The sequence below is a fragment of the Sorghum bicolor genome, chromosome 1 (genome assembly GCF_000003195.3).
Source record: "Sorghum bicolor cultivar BTx623 chromosome 1, Sorghum_bicolor_NCBIv3, whole genome shotgun sequence".
NCBI classification, from domain to species: domain Eukaryota; kingdom Viridiplantae; phylum Streptophyta; class Magnoliopsida; order Poales; family Poaceae; genus Sorghum; species Sorghum bicolor.
In genome coordinates, this window is record NC_012870.2 from 64,845,331 (window position 1) to 64,859,530 (window position 14,200).

A 14,200-nucleotide genomic window follows, 5' to 3' on the forward strand; every position below is an offset into this window, starting at 1 on the left:
TAACTAGAGCCCTAGAAAATAAATTAGCAGTTTTTTTTTGGGGGGGGGAGGGTGGGAGGGGAGGGGGGAATGTTAGGCGTGTGTCTAGAGAAATTTGGCAGCGTCAGTAGACAACGGGCGAAATTCTGATGATTAAGCCTTGTTTAGTTCGCAAAATTTTTTAAGATTTTACGTCGCATCGAATCTTTGGTCGCATGCATGGAGCATTAAATATATACAAAAATAAAAACTAATTGTGCAGTTTATCTGTAATTTGTGAGATGAATCTTTTGAGCCTAGTTACTCCGTGATTGGACAATGTTTGTCAAATAAAAACGACAGTGCTACAGTAGCCGAAAACCAAAAATTTTGTGAACTAAACAAGGCCTGACTAGGCATTTGTACGATAATTCACCGTGACTTCGTTTTACTCGCCATCACATGTCAGATTCTTATTTGCTATATTGGACTTTAAAGTCTTCTATACCACATAAAAAAAACTTATTGCATATCAATCAAGCTTGTATTGGGTTTGTGACCCTTTTGGACTGTTTTTATTTCATAAGATTATCTACGGCACAGTAGATCACGTCGATCTAGTGTCGCTCTCAATTTTACCGGACTTAACCATGGCTACATTCCCCTCCACATTTTCCCCTATGTTGGGCATGTCTATAAACCAAGTGTCATTATCTTTCCAAAAAATTGTTCATGGCCAAAATTTTGTTGGGTAGTTATGACATATAAACCGCCCAAGACAAGCCCTTTAGATTTTTATTGCATGCTTATTTGATATTTCCGCTGCAAATTCGTCCATGTCAATTTTTAAATAAAAAAACAAAAGAACGAAACAGGACAGAGTCCATATTTTAAATGTAAACCTTGCAGAATGCACTACTACTACTACCGCGTAACGGTGCTCGTTGTTGTCAACGTCATTAACTCATTGTCATCGATCAATTTAGTTCTGTCCCCGAGTCAACTGAGTCACTAGACAACTTGTTTAAGCAACTAACCTGATTCGCGTCACACGGAAATCAGACAAAAGTTGGTGGTGATCCAGTAGTAAACTAGTAATTACTACATGGAAAATGTAAAACAAGGCCAATAAACTATAGTGCACAAGACAAGTCCCAACAGGCATGTGAGAATGATGGGGCGTCAAGATTTGAACATTTCGGTCAAAACTTAGAATCTGAACGCATCCATAATGTGGAATCATCCACACTTAGCATTCGCATATATATACCTAAAACAAGGAACTTCTTCTATTTGAACTATAAGATGTTTTGACTTTTCTAGATGCAATGTTTTTTTAATTGTCAAAGTTATATATCTAAAAATCCAAAATATCTTATAACTTGAAATGGAAGAAATCGGCATCCATGTCTTTGCTCATTAAAGAAAAAAGGGGGCGGAAAGAGAGAGCGAGAGTCGCAAAATTTACTGCTTTATTAATGATAAAGTATCCAGAGATGAATAGGTGTTACAAAGTTATTAATATCCTTTCCCCACCAGATTATGTAACTAAGTTTTACGCAAACAAAATTGTCGAAATGCATATCAGAAATCGTCTGAATAAAATTGAGAATTATTCGCCCGGTCCGATGTCGAAATGCATATTAGAAATCGTCTGAATAAATTTGAGAATTATTCACCTGGTCCGATTAAATTTGTAGTCTTTTCGAATCTATTCATAGGTACATGTCGAAGCGTTTGGTAGAGATCCAAAATCTCTTAGAAATATTTTGGATTCAAATTCTTTTCAGAAACATTTCTCCTGGTGATCGGAATCGGTTTCTCAAATCATTTGGATAGTTGGACAGACCTTGGTTCTTGAAGAGTGGTGAATACCATTGTTTTACATAAAAAAAAAACATAAAAATATCCAGGTCTTACAAAAAAATGTCATTTTTTATGGACAAAGAACAATTGAAAACCGCTTAACATAGTTTCTGGTACTATGTTAAGCGGTCAAACGGATCAGAACCAAAGAGCAAAAATGCAATCTACATTGGAAATTTTTCTAGTCCTATATATAATTGATCTAATACATGCCTTCCAAACAAGCTCTAAACCATTTGGTGCTGAGTGTGACAAAAAAACAAACTACTTCTAGAAATTTAGTCAATTCAAATTTGAAACCAACAATTGTTTATATATATATATATATATATATATATATATATATATATATATATATATATATATATATATAACTGTTACTCTGTAGCTAACTACAAAATAACTTATTTTGTAGCCACTTTGAGTTACGATAATTACTATATTAATTTACAAGTTTATAGTAACTCTTTACTAAGTGGTTTACTATAACATTATGGTAAATATCCCAGTATTATAGTAACCAAACTATCGTAAATATATTTACATATTATCGTAAATTAGTATATAAAATTATCATAAATAGAGGTGACTACAGAATAACTTATTTTATAGCTAGCTACTGAATATACTCTCGCTTGACTGCTGGGAGTGAGTCCGTTGCCATCAGATGAAACGCACCCTTATTTTCAATGAAGGTAGCAATAACCTCCGTTAACTTGACAATCACAATGACGTTTAGTAAGTGTGAAACCAAGTACTTGAATATGAGACTTGCAAGGTCTGAACTCTGAAATCCAAAGCCTGAAAAAGTCAAGATTCAAGAGCGCAGAGCTATCTCAATCTCAATCTGTAAGGCGACAACACACCCAGGATCAGATGATCATGCAAGCATGCTAGAGCAAAAGATCGTGACACGCATGCTAATGTGACATTCCAATATTGGCAAGGTGGCATCGATGTTGGACTACGAGGACACCTGCGTACACGTAGCAATATATACATGCAGGCAGCCGCCTCGGCCTATGCATAAAATAGTCACGAGTATCGGTCATCGACAACCAACAAACCCATCGCCCTCTTTGACTAATTAACCTGCAAATTGATTAGTTAATAGTGAAAGGGAAAGGGCTCCCTGGGGCCGTCTAGACTAACCCCCGGTCCTGATTAAACTAAGCCGGTAACTACTAGAACTAGTGGCCTAGTTTGTTGGATTGGCTACTCTCGGTCCATTGTTTAGTGTTGCTTTCCATCGGCGTCAGACTTGCTTGTCCAGTGAGCTACTCCAGCGAGAGCTAGTAGTAAAAATTATTAGGCCTTGTTTAGATACACCTAAAAACTCAAAATTTTACAAGATTTCTCGTCAAATCGAATCTTGCGGCACATGCATGAAGCATTAAATATACATAAAAATAAAAACTAATTACACAGTTTGTCTATAAATCACGAGACAGATCTTTTAAGCCTAGTTACTCCATAATTGGATAATGTTTATCAAATAAAAACAAAAATGCTACAGTGTCAAAATCCAAAAAGTTTTTGGATCTGAACAAGCCCTTAGTATTCCAAGAGGGACTTGTTTAGTTCACCCTGAAAACTAAAAACTTTTCAATATTCCCCGTCACATCAAATCTTAGAGCATATGTATGAAGCATTAGATATAGACGAAAATAAAAACTAATTGCATAGTTTGTCTGTAAATCACGAGATGAATCTTTTAAGCCTAGTTAGTCCATGATTAGATAATATTTATCAAATAAAAATAAAATGCTACATTGCCCAAATCCGAAATTTTTTTAGAACTAAACAAGGCCTTGGTGTGTGGACAAACCACAGAGTGGTTGGAGAGGAGGTTGCCATAATAATCCATGTTATCCCCGGAGTCCACCAAAGTCTGGATTACTATCAGGATATAGTAGGAGTCAGTATTAAATTGCATCTCATGTTTTAGTTGAAAGCTAAGCGTGCATCTTGATTGATTGCATCACCCAATAACTTCATCTCGTTTTCCTTTTTGTGAAATGGTACTGCTGCTACTCATTCCATAGCGTGTTGGGCCTGATGGGAGAAGGGGGGAAGGCAAGGAATCGATCAGTTGAGCTGTTTGGATCTTCTTTCCTTTCTACCTTGATTTCCGCGCCAACAAGGTTTGCCTCGCTGCCCAAAGAGAGCCAAAATGGCTCCACGGTCAGTACATTTACCGAGATCTGTAAATCGATTTTTAGATGCGAGCTTCTTAAGAAGGACGTCTCTGGAAGTGACTATTAACAAAGGCATACCTCTTAGATTGTCTCTGCTAACTGTTTTTAGAGGAGGGCTCTTAAGATGCTATTTGGAAAAACTTAAGGCATGCTTTGAAACGAAGCTAGTTTTTCAACTACAAAGTTGTATAACTTATCAAGATCTATGATCTTTATTTTGGTTATTTCTTTATTTGACAAAGTAAAAGTAATTTTATTCATAAATTTTACATCTCTCTTATAGTTTATCAAACTACAAGAGAGATATATAAATTTTGTAAAAAATATTAGAATCACCATGTAGGATGAATAAATGATCAAACAACCAAAATAAGCTTTGTAGATCTTGAGAAGTTATGAAATTTTGTAGTTGACAACCTTTCATTTGAGTTCATCTTGTCATGCAAAACTGTGTCTCTATTTGAAAATTCAAAATTTTCAAACGACCTCGGATAGGAAAAACTCTCTAAATAAACTTTGTATATCTAAAAAAGTTATGAAACTTTGTAGTTGACAACTTTTTAATTTGAAATCATCTTGTTATGCAAAAACTACGTTTGAATTTCTCAAATTTGAAATTCAAATTTTGTAAACGACATCAGGATGGAGAAACTCCGTAAAGAAAATTGTAGATGTCTAAAAAGTTATGAAACCTTGTAGTTGATAACTTTTTGATTTGAAATCATTTAGGGCCTCAAACAATCAACTCACACGTTGTTTGGTATAATATATGAGGAATCGAAATGCAATATGAACACAAGTGACAGTATGGTGCACTGGTTAGGGAGAGAGACACGCAATAGGGAGGTCATGGGTTCGAATCCCACTGGTTGTGAATTTTAAACGAAAAATACTGTAACTGGAACTCGGCAAAGAAGTCTTTGCTGAACAGGGCTCTGCCGAGTGCTCGAATCTCACTGCTCGTGATTTTTGTACAAAAAATACCGTGACTAGAACTCGGCAAAAGAACCTTTGCTGAATAGAGCTCTGCCTGCCCAGGATGCGCACGCGCGCACTCCTCCAGGTACAAGAAGGATGGCGCCCTTCTGATCATAGACATAAGGCGCCAGAGTGACGCCTAAGTCAACACCTCGCTACCAGACAAGACCACACCAGAGCATAACTATGTCACTCCGCGTAGATCGGCACCGCCCAAATCCTGTTTAGCCTGATGGACGGGCGTACGATCACACCTACCACAACGTGGGGTATGGTGGTGGGAACCATGATGGAGAGATAACTCTCCTACTCTGACCAGATCCTATGCCCTCAATCTAACACTAGGAGGTCAGGGCAATGGGATCTGGAGTGGGAGAGTTGTCTCTCCGCCAATGTCCCCACCACCCCATACATGTAAAAATCCTAAGAGCATATGAACTCGATTAATAGAGGATAGAGATGGTCCCTTAAGATGTCCGATGCTTGTATATGAACTTAAAGACAACGAACTTTATATCAAAATTATATAGCTCAGCGATATTATACAACTTTATAGTTGACAAGTTTACTTAAAATTATTTCAATATCAAAATTTTTTGTGTTGGATCCTTAGATATTGAAATTTGAAATCAAGAATTTTCTAACGACCTCGGATGTTGACATGATCTAGACCAAACTTGCAATTCTCAATGCAATCTACAAATTTGTAGTTAACATGTTTTTTTATTTGGAATCACTTAGTTCAAAGTGAGTACCTCTTACGGGTTACGGAGACGGCTTCACCTGTAAAAATAATTTCGTTAGTCCTAGTGCGCCTTCTTCACTAGTGGATTAGTCCTTTGCTAAAGTCAAAGTTTAAAGACGGGTGCCTAGCTAAATTTGTTTCTGCACAGACTCCAGGAGGGATCGGAGAGGAAACCAACCAGAGATGTACTAGGTCGTCGCTGCGTCAGGTGTAGTGTAGGTGTGGAATTCATATATATATATATATATATATATATATATATATATAATGCCCGTGCGTTGCAACGGGAGAACATCGAGTGATATATTCTAAGTGATAGGTAAATGCCCGTGCGTTGCAACAGGAGAACATCGAGTGATATATTCTAAGTGATGCAGACTGAGATCATATTTTGATTTGTCTTCTCTAGTTCTGTTCCACAGAATAACAATACATCACTTGCAATAAATTCCTACTACTAAGAACAGATGGAAAGGACTTCATTGATAGGTTTAGGTCGATCTTTTTTTTCTTTTAATTGAGAAAGAATCAAAATGAAACACATATATATTATTAATGATAATCTGGTACACTCTCTAATATGCAATTTTACTAAATTGAACCTGCGTAACAATATATAGCTTCGGAACTTTCTGAGCTTATTTAGCTTTTCAAAATGGTCTTGTGGTTCTAGCATAAAAAGAAAAATGGCATATTCCGATCACTCGTTATCTATGTACATGCATTGAGAACACCATTCATGATTCAGCAACATGAGAACGCCATCCTAAAAAAATGAGTGAACAAAGAAGGCACTTGCCACTGCTGGCTGCAGGAAGGACACCGGGGTTGCTCCAACCGATGGGACCACGAGCAGCAGCATCGGGCTCGGACATACTTGGCATGGCGACCAACACGCGCATAGGTTACCCGTGCAGCGATAGCATAGTGTCACGGCCATGCTGCTAGCATGCTACCGGACACTGACATCTGTTGTTGCATGGCGCCAGCCTGAGCTTCTGGAGCTTGAGAAAGTCTTTATGGGCAGGGTTCCTAATTATCTGCAACACACATTGTGTTTGAAGTTTTAGTTCTTGGATGAGATACTGAATCCCTAAATGTATGTAACAAGAAATCAGATTAGTTATCTTGGTGCCGACATGCTCCTTGACCTTCTTCTAGACGTTGCGTCCAAAGCTAGGAAAACAAATTTATGGCCATCAATTCCATTTCCTGCTCATCACTGAAAATCGACAGGAAAACACAATTCATACATATTCATAGATAGGTAAATGCCTGTGCGTTGTACCAGAAGTAATAAAATTGTTTTGACATAACATGCACCATGATCTGCAGTTCAGGCAATGATCAAAGTGAGAAAGCACTTGCAAACAATATTCAGGTATATGAGACAACAAATAATCAACCAAAAGTTTCACTCAGCCAATCACAGAAGATGACCCCCTACTCTAAGCCTTCCTGGTTGCGATAGCGATCTTGGACTCAGCCTGAAGAAACTATTGACCCAAATAGCACAATATTAATTCATTGCTTTGACTCAAATAATCAGGCACAAAGAGTATACAACCAAATACCTCTTTCTTCACAGGCTCTTCCTTCTCCAACAAGATGAGCTCAATGTGGCACGGTGAGGACATCTAAGCTGCACCAGGTAGGTAAACAGGATGTTACGCTACAAATAAAGAACCGTTCATAGCATAGCAAACTTCAAGTTTAGACAACATTAGATAGACTTATAGTTGATGCGTCCATGAGCACGGTAGGTCCTGCGCCTCTACTTCTTAGCCTGGGCCTTGTTTAGTTCACCCCGAAATTCAAAAACTTTTCAAGATTCTCCATCACATCAAATCTTGTGACATATGCATGAAGCACTAAATATAGACGAAAACAAAAACTAATTGCACAGTTTATCTATAATTTACGAGACGAATCTTTTGAGCCTAATTAGTCTATAGTTGGACAATAATTATCAAATACAAACAAAGTACTACATTGTCAAAATCCAAAATCTTTTCACAACTAAACAAGGCTGGTTCACTTGAATTTGCGAAACATCCACTTCGAGACCTTTTACCTACAACACATAAATTCACATAATTAGCATAATACATTCTTGAGAAGGTCTAGAATCTAGCAGACTTGACATGATAGTGTCCCTGCCCATTTGAGTGGCGAGACTTAGCCTGAGCAGTATACCCAACACCACCACAATACATGCGGAACGGGATGGCCTGTTTGTGGTAATCACATCCACAAGGTACCTTTTAGCCTTGGTGAGTGACAACATCCTGAGGGCAAAAGCAGTCTCAAGGTGTTCTGCAAGTATGAAAAAGTATTATTAGTATGATCTTCGAAACATAAATATTGCGCAAACTCGACAACTGTCTACATGTGTTGAACATGGAGGAGGGCTGACCATTAGGTGAAAACTAAGAGTAATTTTGTCCTAAGTGTATCCTCTTACAAACCTTGATGCCACATTTTTTTAATAATATCAGAAGGGTATTGTTGCAACAAGCACGGGCAGCTAGATGTGTTGGGAATATCTGCATAAAAATTATTTGTTACTTTGTAATATTTAAAGCACCAACATGGCAAGGTCCTATAGGACCACGACCAACACATGGTTTCGTGAGTCCAAACATAGGTAGTGCACTTGGGGACATTGAGATGGGTAGAAAACCTCTGGCTCTTTATAATTAGATACTTACAAGTTACAACTGCGTCAACCGCTCAATGCCATGCGATTCAGAAAAGGTAGAACATCGTCAGGTGTGCACATAATTATCTTCTAGCTTGATGAGGGGAGGTTGTACAACATCTTACCAAAAGTATTTTTCGATAACTTGATTTGATGGTATTGTAAGATGCGTCATAGTCAACCTCTAGAACTTTGTAGTAGTCCTGCAATAATAATTAAGTTTATGAAACAAATATAGTATATGAGCCCTGAATAGAAACCATTTCGCTGCATCTATGATCAGCACTAAGTTTTAAAGCAGTTAGATGGTTGAACTGAAAACCGATGCATATGTACTTGCATGATGGCCACAAACTGGAATGCTACTTACATTTCAGGAGGATAAATAAGTCAATCCCGTGTTGAGCAAGCCTATTTGGCCACTTGTAAACAACCAAACATATAGCTCTGTGCACTCCATGATAATTCTCACTGGGTACATATCCTGATCCCTTTCGATCTACCTATCCAAATGCCACCAAGGTGGGGTGGATGAGGAGCACAGGGCTATGAACATTAAGAGCAAAGCAGATCAAAGCACACAGAAGGCCTGCACCCTGTCAGCAATCAGTGACAGTATACTAATGAATATACTATGAAAGGCTCATTAACTGAAATAATTTGATGAACTATATGTTATTTTCTGTAAATCTAGTTTTATGATTTATATGCCAACAAATGACTGTGTTAAATATGTCTACTTTGAATGCTGAATCTAGGTCCTTTCTTGTAAGAATAATGACCCTATGTGGCTGTAGTGCTCCATTTTGACATTAGCTATTCAGTTAAATTTGTTAAAAAGCATTATGCTCCTATTACAACTGTTAGATCACACTCAAAGGTAAACAAGAGGCATCTGCTAAAATTTTTGGCCGTGCTAAATACATATTTCATCTGAATGGGATCTACACAAAATCATCCTTATATACTCTACAGTCTTTTTTTACAAATGATGTTATATTAATATAACAAACAAAAATTTTCACAAGATATTTATTATTCCTTGAGGATTAAGTCATGCCAGAATCAGATTAGGAGAGTTGACATGTACAAACGATTAATGAAGCAAATCAGATTTGGAGAGTTTCAGGCATGTGCCTTTCTTACCCTGTATTCCCTGTCCCAGTCTCTTCTATGCACATCAGACAAGCCTCAATGTTTTAGTACAATGGAGCAAGAGAGAAGTAGAATGTAAAATTGTTGCAGTACAATAGAGCCAGACAAATGGAGAATGTAAACAATCATATCGCTACAGAGGCAGAAATGAAGATATTTGGGCACTGCATAGAAAACTGCAGCAGTAGATTCAATAGCAGGGCGTGAAGATTTCCAGGAAGGTCATTGAATCAGTTTCAATACTATCACCTCAGATTTAAATGGCAAATGTAGACTACTGACTACCAGTACTTCTATTCATAAAGATTTGTGATCAGCTGAAGACAATAAAAACATAGACAAATAACAAAAGTTATTGATGATAACGGGCTGCTGATGCTCTGAACTAAAACAATTTTTTTTACAACACTCAGACCTTAGACAAGACTTAAAAACTGAAGCTAGCATTCCCACAAGACAGGGAAGCTATTGTTACAGCGCAGAATTGAAGTAGGCATCCCATTATGCCGCACTTTAGAAAATGATGCAGGACACCAGCTACACATCTAGTTTTTCAAAATTTGTCACAGACAAGTCAAATTAAAACTGGGTAGTGCTTTGCAACAAGATCCGTCCAAAAGAGAAGTAAAGGGAAGAGAAGGGGTGAACATACCTGCTGGGTACCCGACGAACTGATGAAGGAACCGACAAAGAATCGAGTGCGTGGCGTGCGGCGGCGGAGACCCTCAGCGCGTGGCGTGCAGGAGCATGAAGCAGACCGGTGGCGGGGTGGCATCATGGCTCCTGCTTCGTCGACGAGCGGTGGCGGAGTTGGTCATGAGGAGCAGCTCTTGCTCGGCGGCGCTTGGCCTCCCTCGCGCGGCCCCTGTACCACCGGCGGCGGCGGCTCCCTGGTGATGAGCTTGGGGGAGGGGAGGAGTCGATGTCGTGGTCGCTCGAGCAATAAAAAGGACGGAAAAAAACGATGATGTGAGGGATCGAACCGTGGCTGCTCGGGCGTGGGCCTGGGGCTGGTGCGGGAACAGGAGTGAGCGCGCGGGCGATGCCGAGCGGGCATGCGAGCCAGCGAGGGATCGCAAGCCTGTGAACGATTGGAGTCCAAATGTTTTAGTGGTATATATATATATATATATATATATATATATATATATATATATATATATATATATATATATATATATATATGGTGCATTTGTTTTTGAGCAACCTGTGATCCAGAACCAGAAACCAGATTTCTCGAGGGCATGGCATGTGTTCAGTTGGATGCATGCATGCCAGCAAGGAAAATACTGTAGCTCCATTTTCTGACGCCTTCACCATGGCGACCATCGTGATGATCTGGTGCTGTCGCGGCCCGCTTGCATTGCATGTTACGCCGGGAAGGAAACGAAAGAAGGAGATGGATCGGAGCGGCGGCAGGCAAATGATAGGATGGGGTGGCAGGCTGCCGCGCGGAGATAGAAAGAGATTCCCGGCCGGCAGGCGGCAGCAGCTAGCTAGCTGGGCACCGGCACCGGCCGGCAGGAAATCAACGGGCGTGTGCGCTGATCTGTCTGTCCTCTGGTCGTCTTCGTCTCGCCCGTCTCCGTGTCCGACCCACGGAAATCGATGAAGCAGCCACGCCACCCGGACCCGGGCGGTCTTCGGTCTCGTGCCTTGTCGAGTCGCATGGCAGCTGCCTTTAGTTACGTTTTTGGTCGTCGTCGTCGTCGTCTCTCGATCAGTCTCGGCTGCCTTTTGCCTTCCATTACAATTTACATTCATTCATTCCGATCGCCTAGCTTTCTTTGGGGCCGAAAGCACGTGACAAGGAGATGGATGGGATGGATATGATATGCCCGGCCGGCCCGCCGTCTGATCCGATCCTCACACCACCTGCACATGCACATGCACAGCAGCGCCGATAGATCTGCATGTCCACGTAGCTCGGTGTTTGCCTTTTTTTGCCTTCATTCGGATAGAGGAATTAGCTGCTGCTAGCTAGCAGCAAGATCCAGGCGCAGCGAGCGAGTGACACCACGCACCTGGATCTGGTCGGTTACGGTTACTTCATTCTTCTTTCCAGATTCGCCGTACGTACGTAGTACGCGGCGAAAACTAACCATGCATGCATCCATCGCGTTCATGCATGGTTGATGATGTCGGCCGGCCGACCGGCCTTCCTCCCCGCGCCACCTTTTGTCCTGGGGTTACGACGGACACGGTCTCTGCTTTGCTAGCTTGCTCTCGGTACATTACATTACATACATACGCGCGCGGCATGCAATGCAATGCAATGCAACCGGCCGGTTCTGCTTCCTAGCTAGCTCGTCGTCGTCGTCGTCGTCGTTCAAGGCTTCTTTGCTCTGCCGAGACGACCAAGACTGCCGTGCACACTTTGGCCTTTTTTTTTTCTTTTTCTTTCCTTTTTCATCATCGGGATGCTGCGAAAGACGACATGCATCTCTTCGAATATTGACCTGTCAGAGTGTTGTTTTACTCACGGCACACACACTACCACAGCCGAGCCCTGCGTAGCGTAGCGTAGCATAGCAACACGAGCATCTATCGCGCTCCAAGAGCCAAAGAGAGTATACACTACTCCATTGCCTCAGCTTTCTCACGACTGACCGCACCCACCCCCTGCCTCAGCTTTTATTATTATTATTATTATTATTATTATTATTATTATTATTATTATTATTATTATTATTATTATTATTATTATTATTATTATTATTATTATTATTATTATTATTATTATTATTATTATTATTATTATTATTATTATTATTATTATTATTATTATTATTATTATTATTATTATCACCCCTCTTCGGTGCCTATATTATGGCTGAAAGTACTATTTATTGATTTGTTATGCGAGACAAAAATATTATTTATTTACTGAAATAGTACGGATAAGCGAACAAGACCACTCTACATAGATGGAAATGATTCCCTTTCCTACTCTAAGGGCTTGTTTAGTTCCAAATTTTTTTTTTTTACCAAAGTTGGAAAGTAAATAAGGCCGAAATTTTTCAGCTCCTCCAAACTGTACAATCCTAAACTAAGGCATTAAATAAGAGTTTTTTGTGTCTTTGTTTTATAAAATATTTTGAAATTAAACACTAAAACCAAAAAAAATTGATGTTATATTTTTGGGGCTGTTTAAGGTTTTGTAATTTTAGAGATTTGTGTAAAAAATTTCGGGAACTAAACAACCTCCTGTTGGTAAAGCCTCCGCTTGCTACCACCTACCAGCAACATGCAGTAGCCAGTAGCGTAGTGTGACAAGATGATGGAGGCGTCCAACGCTCCTCCTACAGTAAGATAGGGTAGCATCCTCCTTTCGCCATAAATGTGGAATCTATGTGCTGTGCAGTCTGTCACAACTTGCACGTATGTAATTCAAATCTAGCATTTCAAATCGAACCAGTTCGCTTGAGGTTATTTATCGAATTTGTTAATTATTTAATAGTATTTTTTCTCATAATAAATTAATGAACAATATTTTTAACTATAACTTTTTAGACAAGCAAATAGACTCATGATTGTTATTTTTACCTAAACGAAGCGGCGGTATTTTAGAATCAAGTCATCCGTTAATTATTTAGATGCGAAAAGATTTTGGATTTTGTTACTGTAGCACTTTCGTTTGTTTGTGGCAAATATTATTCAATCATAGACTAACTAGAATCAAAAGATTCATCTTATGATTTATAGGTAAACTGTGTAATTAATTTTTATTTTCATCTATATTTAATCTTCATGCGTGCACTAAAAGTTTCAATGTGACGAGAATTTTTGAAAACTTTTTTGTTTTGAGGGTGAACTAAACAAGGTTTAAATAAAAGAAAAAGAAGAAGAAGAAGTTGTTGTCCATTCGAGGCTGGAGGGCCTGCAATTAATGGGCTCCGCTCTAGTCGCGCGCCACCAGCGACCAGCCATTTGGTGTGGTGGGTCGGACTCGGACACGTTTGCTCCCGGCATTCAATCCGGGCTCTGACCTGAGCCCAAGTCAGACACATCATATAGTACGGGTGTGCGCAATAAACAGCAACAGCAAGCAAGGACCAGCCGACCAGGGAGGGATTATTTCAGGTTCTTAACTTTCACAAAAATCTAATTTTTATCTCTAAATTTCAAAACTGGATAAAATACATCTTCAACTTTTAAAACCATACATATTACGTCCCTAACATAGTTATGAGCGGTTTTAAAAAGCAGTTTTGTCTTTTTCATTTTATTTCAGCTGAATATTTGTAAAATTATAGTAAATCACATAAAATTTATAAAATAGTAAATCTAATTTTGTTAGATTCCAGATAAGTAGATCTACACAGTGCATATATAATATGATATGTTTTAGTATAAATTTTTTATTGTAGCTTTAAATATGTGTTTTTCTATAATTAATTATAGAATAATTCATAGCTATAGTTTGTATGGTCTAATTGTGGTGAATTTTTTATGTTGAGCTATTTTTTATATGTTTAAACTGTGGTAAAAATTTTATACTCATTAGATCATGTATAACTTAGTTATAGATTTATTAAGATTTAACAAGCATAAACCTAAGTAAATCTATAACTATATAATACATTAGTATGAAATTTT